The sequence below is a fragment of the Cervus canadensis genome, chromosome 9 (genome assembly GCF_019320065.1).
Source record: "Cervus canadensis isolate Bull #8, Minnesota chromosome 9, ASM1932006v1, whole genome shotgun sequence".
In the NCBI taxonomy this organism is placed as follows: Eukaryota; Metazoa; Chordata; class Mammalia; order Artiodactyla; family Cervidae; genus Cervus; species Cervus canadensis.
Genome location: NC_057394.1, coordinates 49468904 through 49480309, shown reverse-complemented (window position 1 = coordinate 49480309; position 11406 = coordinate 49468904). Strand labels below are relative to the sequence as shown.

Sequence of the window (11406 nt, the reverse complement as noted above, 5' to 3'; positions counted from 1 at the left end):
CAGGGACTTTAAACTGATATTAACCCCTCCCCTGAACACATACCTTAGATAACAGCCCAAGAGTCATAAGTAAATGTAAATTTCTGGCATGATACCCCAAATGTCTTTGTTATAAACAGTCGCCGCTATTTCCCAGGGAGGGCCTTTTCCTTGTGCCCCCTTAGGGTGGGGAAAAAAAAAAAAAAAACATGGGAAGCATACCAAAATTGTGCATTTTTTTTTGTTTGAATTAACCAATCTGGCCAAGGAACTTCAAAATACTCCACCTTTGGACCATGATAAATGCATATACCCCACATTCGGCCTTTCTTTATGCCTGCACGCTTGCCTTGTCTTCCTCATATAGCTCCTCCTCCAGAATCTGAGAGTAATAAACTTCATTTCACTTTCCTTTGTGATCTTTTGTTGAATCAGGGCTCACCATCCTACACCCCCTGAGCTCCATTTAACATATGTTAATTTAACAAAGTCACAACACAGTAGGAAGCAGAACTATTTTGATGGATTGGAATTGAGATGAGTGCTGGAAGGAGGACTTCTGGATTGCAGGTTATGTTTGTTCAGAAGTTTGCTATTTTTAAAAAGCCCAATTCAAATTATATGACTATACCTTTGTGCATAGTAAGAACTGGGGTCCAGTGATGTGAAATTATGGTTCAAGAAGCACCATGAAAAATCACATAAATTAGCAGTCCTGTGAGGACTGCACAAAGTACTAAAATCATAAGTACCTGTTATGTTTGTTTACCTATGTTTATTTACTAAGGTTCCCTCATATATACATATATATGTATCTACATGTGTATATAATTTGTATGTGTATATAAGTATAAGATGTATATATGTGTATATATACTGGATGGGGTAGTGTATTGTATAAAGTGCACTCCATTTTTTGGTAGAAATATATCATTTATAATCTAAGATTAAAAAAGTCAAACTAGCCCAACTTTTATCTTTTTGCCTCTTGGATACCTCTTGGATATATTTTTTAAAATTATCAAGTGATTCTATTTTAGTTATTAGCTGCCCAAACTCTTTCTACTTCATCCTGAAAAATAGCATGCCTCTGATGAAGAACATGAGCTGCAGACCATCATCACTGGTGAGAGACAAACTGCACCTAGGTGACAAGCAATTAGTGGTATTCATGCAAATTATTTCTTTGCTCTGATTTAATCTTATTTTAGATATTCTGTTTCAGAGAAATAGAATGGTAAGACAACTGAGAACAAAGATAAAGATACATTTATGGATTTTACTATTATATTTGATATTATATATATTTAAAGAATATTCTTTGATCCTTTGACACATATACTTTGATTATTAGAGAGAAACTGGTCTAATGTATGATCTGTGAAAATCACACCCAAGTGACTGAATTTATTCTTCATGGTTTTACAAACAACCCCGAGATGACAGTTTCCCTCTTTGCTTTGTTCCTGGTCATCTATACATACAGTCACTTTATTGGGTAACTTCCTTATTGCCACAGTTACCAGTATGGATCCTGCTCTTCAAACAGCCATGTACTTCTTTCTCAGGAACTTGTCACTTCTTGAAGTCTGTTTCACCTTGGTCATGGTGCCAAATATGTTGGTAGATCTAGTATCCCCAAGGAAAAGCATCTCTTTTGTAGACTATGGTACCTAGATGTACTTCTTTTTCTTCTTTGGCAGTTCCGAATGTTTCCTCCTCTCTATGACGGCTTATGATTACTTTGTGGCCATCTGTAATCCTCTCTGCTTTTCAGTCATAATGAATAGGTCCCTATGTTTGTGGATGGCTGTAGGTTCTTGGATGTCTGGTATTCCCGTGTCTATGCTACAGACAGCTTGGTTGATTGCCCATCCTTTCTGTGGACCAAGCACCATAGACCACTTCTTTTGTGATGGTTCCCCAGTGTTGAAACTAGTCACCTTGCATTTCAAGCACTTGCCTCCACACTGTTATTTATTATGTTTCCCTTTTCCCTCATTTTGGTCTCCTACACTCACATTATTAAAACCATCCTGATGATGCCCTCTGCTACTGGTCACCAGAAGGCATTCTCCACTTGTTCATCTCACCTCATTGTGGTATCCCTTTTCTATGGAACAGCCAGCTTGATCTACATACGGCCCAAATCCAACCAGTCTCCTGAGAGCAAGAAGCTAGTGTCATTGTCCTTCCTACACTGTCATCACACCTATGTTAAACCCCATCATCTACAGCCTAGGGAACAATGAATTGAAGGGGGCAGTCAAGAGGACGATCACTTGAAAAGTCTTGCAGAAGTTAAATGTGCTTTAAATTCAATTGTGTCAAGTTTTTCTAAACAAAGTAGGAGCACCAGAACCCATGAACAAAAGCTTTGAAGGAGTGGAAGATTTGCTCTTACTTTGTCAGGGTCACTTACTATGATGGGTGAATCTCAGTGTCTCAGTCAGAGCCCCAGCTCAGACTGGGATAACCAAGTTCTTTTATGAAGGGATTATTCACAAATTGTGGGGCAGCTCATATGATGGAAATTCCATGTCTCTTGACCTGAAAGGCAAAGAGAAGAGGTATTAACTGGCACTTTAGAGAGTCTTAAAACTCTAAGAAAAAGCTGCTCATTGGAAGCTTTTTTCTTTAGTAGAGAAAGGCAACCATGTCAGCCTAATTCTGCTCTGACTCTCTTACATCTATTGCTGGTATCTTTTCTTGATCAAACCAATTTGAGACAGAGGGCAAGAGTGTCCATTGGTACAATATAATGAACAGTCTTCTGGAGCACAGATCAGAATGGAAAAAATTATGAAGGGTAAATGAAAATATCTGCCACAAACCGCTATATATTCTGCATTTAATGTGATGCAAAGACTCTCATGTAATGTGTTTTAAGTTAATTTTTAAAAGATAATAAAAGGTAGAGATTTGTAGTTGCCAAAAATTCATGGTGTAAATTCTTTATAAGTGTGGTGGGTTTGAATGAGGTTACTTAAAAAAAATTACCTTAGTTTTAATATTTGTCAACATACTTTGGACTTCTTTGATCATTGGCTAAATCTGCTATTAATTTGGATTAATCAGCTATTTGTTGCTGTTATTGTTCAGTTGTTGTGTCTGACTCCTTGTGACCCCATGAGTGCCAGGTCTCCCTGTCTTTCACTATATTCCAGAAGTTGCTCAGATCATATTCATTGAGCTGGTGACGGATGTCTAATCATCTCATCCTCTGCTGCTCCCTTCTCATTTTCCTTCATTCTTTTCCAGCATCAGGATCTTTTCCAATGAGTTAGCTCTTCATATCGTAGCCAAAGTATTGGAGCTTCAACTTCAGCATCAGTCTTTCCAATGAATATTCAGGATTGATTTCCTTTAGGATTGACTGATTTGAACTCCTTGGAGTCTAAGGGACTCTCAAGAGTTCTCCAGCACCACAATCAGCTATTAGAATCTAAACAACAATCTTTGCTTGACAATATTGTAAATGAAAAAGAGTAAAGTTACTAATAGCTAACATGAACTGGATGTGGAACAACAGACTGGTTCCAAATAGGAAAAGGAGTACATTGAGGCTGTATATTGTCACCTGCTTATTTAACTTATATGCCGAGTACATCATGAGAAATGGTGGGCTGGAAGAAGCACAAGCTGGAATCAAGATTGCCGGGAGAAATATCAATAACCTCAGATATGCAGATGACACCACCCTTATGGCAGAAAGTGAAGAGGAACTAAAAAGCCTCTTGATGAAGGTGAAAGAGGAGAGTGAAAAAGTTGGCTTAAAGCTCAACATTCAGAAAACTAAGATCATGACATCTATTTCCATCACTTCATGGCAAATAGATGGGGAGACAGTGGAAACAGTGCCAGACTTTATTTTTTGGACTCCAAAACCACTGCAGATGGTGATTGCAGCCATGAAATTAAAAGACACTTACCCCTTGGAAGAAAAGTTATGACCAACCTAAATAGCATATTAAAAAGCAGAGACATTACTTTGCCAACAAAGGTCCATCTGGTCAAGGCTATGGTTTTTCCAGTGGTCATGTATGGATGCGAGGGTTGGACTGTGAGGAAAGCTGAGCACCGAAAAATTGATGCTTTTGAACTATGGTATAGAAGAAGCCTCTTGACAGTCCCTTGGACTGCAAGGAGATCCAACCAGTCCATCCTAAAGATCAGTCCTGCATGTTCATTGGAAGGACTGATGTTGAAGCTGAAACTCCAATACTTTGGCCACCTCATGCAAACAGCTGACTCATTGGAAAAGACCCTAATGCTGGGAGGGGTTGGGGGCAGGAGGAGAAGGGGACAGCAGAGGATGAGATGGCTGGATGGCATCACCGACTCGATGGGCATGAGTTTGAGCAAACTCCGGGAGTTGGTGATGGGCAGGGAGGTCTGGCATGCTGCGATTCATGGGGTTGCAAAGAGTCAGACACGAGAGTGACTGAACTAAACTGAACTGAACTGAACATGATTTTTCAAGTCACTGCCTTTAACAAATGCACCTGCAACAACCAAGAGATAGATGTTCTTTTGCATTTATGTTTTTGTAAAAGAAAAATTAGGATCAGAAAATTAATTTGAAAAGGCAAAGAGTTATGCAGAGGTGGTCCTGAGAATTTGAATTCATACTCTTTTGAATTTGAAGTCCAATATCTTAACCACTTAAAAGTCTCTAGTCACATTTTCATCATGATAAAGTCCCCACTTACATGGTAATTTGGCCTTTCAGGCATGAAAGCACTTTGAGACAGCATAGAAGAACAAGATGAATAATTTAATTTTTGAAAAATCTCTTATTTCCACTAGCATAAGCATATATTGACTTTGAATATGCAATTTATATATAATGATATCAGTTGCTCTGAGTCTTAGTTAGTCAGCGTTTTTTTTTTTTTTTCTTTTTTTTTTAATTTTACAATTTTTTCTTTAGGCAGTAACAACTCTTAATCATTATTTGTCAATTTTCAAGAAAATTTAAAAGTCATCTCAAATTTCCAACTTGTGTTGACTATTTTACTTTAATTGTGTTTCCCTGAATTTTATATCCATTGAATGTAATGGGAATTTGGGGCAGGAAATATCAGTTCTTTTAAATATTTCTCTTCCAGTGGCCTTTTAATTTCTTAAGCCTAACTCAAATATTTTAAAATTAAAGTTACTAAGTTCAGTGACCCTTTGGCAAGACTCTATTGCAGTGGTTTCCTACTAGCTTTATGTGACTCAGAAGTAGATTGTGAGATTGTTAAAAATATTGAGTAGTACATGTGTATGCATTTAATAAATTAGCATAATCAAATATAGAGAAGAATAAAATAAGCAATATATGAAAATAATTTATGAGAGCATCTGATACATGGTAAACACTATCTGGTTGTTTGATAATATTATTGTTAGAATAACAGAAACATGGAATGGACCCCACATATTATAGGGTATGTTTTAGTTATGCATATATTCCATTCTGATTGAAATGCAAATTAATTTCTTCTATAAGACGAAAGCAAAAATGCTCATAATCATATACCTATTGCATATTTTGTAAGATTGATAGTCTATAAGTTTTTACAGAGAATTTATAATTATTATGTTTCAAATAGTTTTATTAAAATTGATAAAAGTCTCTTAACTGCAAGGTCTTCATGCAGATGTTTTAAAAAAAACTTCTCAGCCTCAATTTACAGGTTTATTTTTTTCTGTTTTTATAAATTTTTATTTATTTATTTTGGCTGCACTGTGTCTATGCTGCTGCTCATGTGTTTTCTCTAGTTGCATGAAGTGGGGACTGTTCCTCCTCGTGCTACGTGGGCTTCTCATTGTGGCGGTTTCTCTTGTTGCTGTCTGTGGGCCCTAGAGGAGCTATGGAGCATGGGCTCAGTTGTTCCACAGGATGTGGAATCTTCCTGAACCAGGGATGGAGTCTCATCTTCCCTGCATTGGCAGGAGAATTCTTATCCACTTCGCCACCAGGGGCGTTAGATTTTGTTTCTTTAAAGTTCCAAAAGCTAATTAACAAAGCCATTATTATATCTGGAGTTATGATTGAAAAGGTTGATTTGATGAGCTTTTCTCTCAAACCAGTGCCATCTAATGTTTTCTTTACTAACCGTGATTCCAGGATTTGTGGTAGTGGTTTATTCTCTCAGTTGTGTCTGACTCTTGCAACCCCTTGGATTGTAGCTCACCAGACTCCTCTGTCCATGAGATTTCCTAGGCAAGAATACTGGAGTGGGTTGCCATTTCCTTCTCCAGTGGAATCTTCCCAACCCAGGAATCAAACCCGGGTCTCCTGAATTGCAGGTGGATTCTTTACCGACTGAGCTACAAGGGAAGCCCCAGGGTTTATTTCGAGCCATATATTTTTATCATTGTTACTATGGTGATATCATTGACTTTTTGCAGAAAACATTTTGCATTGATTCCTTCCTTTGTTTTCAGTTTCATAGATGGCTTTCAAATATATGTCCCCACATTGTTATTTACAAGCAATTCTGGAAATATTTCCTTTAAATGTCCTCTAGTTTGAGTATTAGAGGGTGTCCTCCAATGCCAAACCTGGTACACATGAGAAAAGAATTAGCTAGATTTATTAGTTTTATAGTATGCAATCCTGTTACATATATATGGGAGCTGAGGTAAGAAGAATAAGTGATCAAACATATTTCTTATTTCAGTATAGCTTAAAAAGTTTGTGTGGTTTATTTCAGTGGCACTCTAGTCAGACTAATGCATCCAATCCAATGTATATCATAGTTTATATTTATATTTTAATGTGAAATAAATAAAATTGTCCTAAAAGAATTTTAGATTTGGTTAAGAGACATAACTTAAGAACAATTTGCTAGTAAAAATACAATTATCTAATGATGACATAAAGCAAAATTCTTAACCCCCAAAGTCAATATTACAATAACAAATTCATGCACATTTATAAGCTTATTATAAATACTGATAGTGAGTTCTGTGAAAGTTCAGGTAGTAGAGAGAACAAAATGTATGTAACATGATGATTCACTGTGAAATAAAACCTACAGACTTGATAGTCAGATAATCACTAATTTGAATTCAGAACCCAATACTGAGTATTTATCCTCCATGAATTTTCATTTCTGTCCATGTTTTTGGCAAAGTCATTTGAGTTTTTATTGTGCTATTACAATTTAATATATTCAGAAAAGAGGGGGCAGGAGTTATCTATGGATCACTTAGCCTCTGGACTCCTCATTTTATGGTTCTAAGGGCAAGGATGAAACCGTCTGCCATGGAGAAGAGATGAAGGCCGGATAGACCATGTTTTACCAGACTCCCTTATGGCTACTTTGAACTTATGTAACTTAAGCTTAATTAATATTTTGGACTGCAATTTAACCATGTAAAGAGATGGGACAGTGGGGATCCACATGAAGCCAGTGGCTCCCAGTGCCCAGGAACAAAGGAGACTACAGTGACCGTGGCAGGGCACAGCGTCCAGTACTCAGGCTGCAAGCCTAAGCCATGGCATTCAGATTATAGCTGTGCCACAGCAGGGTATTTACACAACTGATTCTGGAGTATTAATTTAAATTTTCACAACGATCCTGCTTTTTCTTACATTTTCCTTTCCATTTGTATGTAGTAGACTTCTAAATATGTTTTTAATATTTCTCCTATGTAAATCATCAAAAGTCAGTTTGTTTTTTAAAAATGAAAAATTCTAATGAATAAAAAATCAAACAATTCAGGAAGCAAATGTTATTTGACTGAATTTATTTGTAAGTTCCATCAAAATATCTTACACAGAAGCCTATGGAATGAACATTTTTAAATGAGAAGCAAACATTTTTGCATATATATATATATATACATATATAACAATTATATATAAGAGAATTTGATTTCTCTTAAGCACTTTTGATAGAATATATATGATCACTCTTATGGACTGACTTGTGTCCCCCAAAAGATATGCTGAAGACCTACCTTATTTGGAAATAGAGTGTTTATAATCATATGAAGATGAGGTTATAATGGATTGAAAGTGAAAGTCACTCAGTCATGTCCAACTCTTTGCAACCCCATGGACTATATAGTCCATGGAAATCTCTAGACCAGAATATTGAAGTGGGTAGCCTTTACCTTCTACAGGGGATCTTCCCAACCCAGGGATTGAATCCAAGTCTCCTTTGCAGGCAGATTCTTTACCAGCTGAGCCACAAGGGAAGCTCTAATGGATTAGAGTGTGTGATAAATCCAATGACTAGTGTCATTACATAAGGAAAGATTTAGAGACACAGAGATATACAGACCTGTAGGAAACAGCCATGTGAAGATGGAGGCAGGAGCTGAAGAGATGTAGCTATATGCCAGGAACACCAGGATTGTTGGCAAGTTCCCATCCTGCCCACAGCTTGGTTTCAGACTTCTTGCCTCTTGATCTGTGAGAGAGTAAATTTCAATTGTTTTAAGCCACTTCCTTTGTGGTAATTTGATTGCAAAAGCCCTAGGATGTACTAATACACATCACAATTTTGAAAGTAATTAGGTAATTCCTCATTTAATTCCTGTGTGGTGATGAATAGACAGATGGTCATATTCTTTAGAATGTGCTTCTTCATCCCCATTGGAGAAATGCCTATTTTTTCCTTTGAATCTAGTCTAGACCTGTGACTTGCTCTTGCGAAAAGAATGTGACTAAAGAAATGTGCTAAGGCATAAGAGTCAAGAAACCAAGCACGCATAGCTCTTGGACCATGTGATTCTCACGAGAAACAAGACAAGGCTAACCTACTGAATAATGAAAGATATACTTAAGGAGAGCTTCTTTATCCCAACTGAAGCATTCTAGGTCAGCTTATAGCCAATTGATCCCCCCAAATGTGGGAAAATCCTGACCAGATCAGCAGAACCTCCTAGCTGAACCGTAGACTCATAAGCAAAAATAGAAGTTTGTTGTTTTCAGACACTAAGTTTAGGAAAAATTTGTTATGTAGAAATGGCAAAGTGATAAAAGATGCATAACTAATTTCAGATAATGAAATTATGAAAACATCTGTCAGAGCCACCCATAACTACCACTGAAAATTGCTTGTGCTGTGCACCATGGCACAGAGAAGCTATAAACGTTAGCATCTACAGCCACTGTGTGTGCATGCATGCTCAGCGGCTTCAGTCCTGTCCGACTCTTTGTGACTCAAGGACTGTAGCCCGCACCAGGCTCCTCTGTCCATGGAATTCTCCAGTCAAGCATACTGAAGTGAGTTGCCATGCCCTCCTCCAGGGGATCTTCTCCCACCAGGGACTGAACCCAGGTCTCCTGCAATGCAGGCAGATTCTTTACTGCTAAGCCACCAGGGAAGCCCTTATGCTGCTGCTAAGTCACTTCAGTCGTGTCCGACTCTGTGCGACCCCATGGACTGCAGCCTACCAGGCTCCTCCATCCATGGGATTTTCCAAGCAAGAGTACTGGAGTGGGGTGCCATTGCCTTCTCCGAGGGAAGCCCTTATAGCAGAGCCTATTTGTAGCAGAGCCTATTTCCTATACTTACCTTAATACTACCCACCTGATTTATTGAAATCTACCTCCCTTCATCTGTCTGTCTCTGAATATTAACCCCATCTTCAAGCTTCAAATATTTTTTTCTGTCTTCTACTTGGACTCTTTTACAATCTGGGTCTGACTTTACGTTGATCATGGCATGAACAACAGCTGTAGTTAGGAAATACAACAATCTCATTAACCCACAAATACTACTATTCTTAGTATAGTCTGTATTGTAAATTACTTTTTAGAAAAGAAAATACTCATTTACTGAGGTTTATACTAAAAAGTGATTGATAATAACTAACCATAGATAGCATTTAGTTAATTAGTGTTAGTCACTATATACTATATATTTAAAAACTATAGACAAGAAAACAAGGGTTGTACTCTGATACTGGGGTATTCATGGAAAATATGCAAAGAAACAGAATATCAAAACATCCTCCTTTATGCTTATTATATGTAATTGAAGAAATTAGAGTTGGCAGTTGATAAACATAGGTCCTCTATCCATTTCCTTCTGAATAACACTTAACTGCACAGTTGCGAGGAGAAGGCGATGGCACCCTACTCCAGTACTCTTGCCTGGAAAATCCCATGGATGGAGGAGCCTGGTGGGCTGCAGTCCATGGGGTCGCTAAGAGTCGGACATGACTGAAGCGACTTAGCAGCAGCAGCAGCACAGTTGCGAAGCTGATAGTTCCCTGATAGCTCAGCTGATAAAGAATCCACCTGCAATGCAAGAGACCCCGGCCGGATTCCTAGGTCGGGAAGATCTCTGGAGAAAGGATAGGCTACTCACTCCACTGTTCTTAGGCTTCCCTTGTGGCTCAGCTGGTAAAGAATCTTCCTGCAATGTGGGAGACCTGGGTTCAATCCCTGCATTGGGAAGATCCCCTGGAGAAGGGAAAGGCTGCCCACTCTAGTATTCTGGCCTGGGGTCACAAACAGTCGGACATGACTGAGCAACTTTCACTTTCACTTTTCCTAGTGAACCTGTCTATTATGTGAAAGCTGGCTCAGAATAGAATAATATTAGAACTTAACACTTATATAGCACTGAATATGTGCTTATATATTCCAGTAAACTAAAGTAAATGCTAATATAATCTTCATTTTACAGATGAGGAAACTGCAGCATAGATGTTAGAAATGTAATTGTTATTTTCTTACTCACTTTTTTATGGCAAATTACCTATCAATCACTTCCTTGACCTACCTTTCAACCCACACCCTTATGACCTTATCTTCTTTCATGAGTGATACCAAACTTTCTTATTAAATACATTTAGTTTGTTCTCTAAAAAGAAACAATGTTAGCTAGTGAAAATAGCAATTATTTTCACCTCTCATCCCGCTACAGTTATGGGAAGTGGTATGGAAGGTGTCCTGAGGCATATCTTGTACTTGAGAATGTTTACATCATGATCAGAGGGCTGTAGGTTTGCTAGTTTGAGATGCTAAAATGTTTGAAGTTAATTATTGACAAAAAAAAAAAAAAAAAAAGATTTGAAATGTGTATTTATGCCATAGTGCAGAAGAATTGGATGCCAGCTGTTATATTAGAAATCATGTGTGGTTAATGGGGTGGTTTTCAAAAAAGATAATTACAACATTAAAATGAGAGAGATGTGAATATGTGATCATTAAATGTGGTACAAATGTTAACATTACATGTGGTACAAATATATGAACATTAAATGTGGTACACATGTGAACTTTAAAATGGGAGAAATGTGGTGCAAAACACAGGCTTGATTCAGAGAAACCAATTAGGATATTACTGTAGCAGATGGCACTAGTGATAAAGAACCTGCCTGCCAATGCAGGAGACATAGGAGATGCAGGTTTGATTCCTGGGTTGGGAAGATACCCTGGAAAAGGAAATGGCAACCCACTTCAGTAAT

The 11406-nt window shown here is 37.7% G+C and overlaps 1 pseudogene; it reads left to right on the top strand.

The window, feature by feature from the left end:
* Window positions 1-1352: 1352 nt before the first annotated feature.
* Window positions 1353-2265, top strand: LOC122447268 (annotated as a pseudogene).
* Window positions 2266-11406: the final 9141 nt, after the last annotated feature.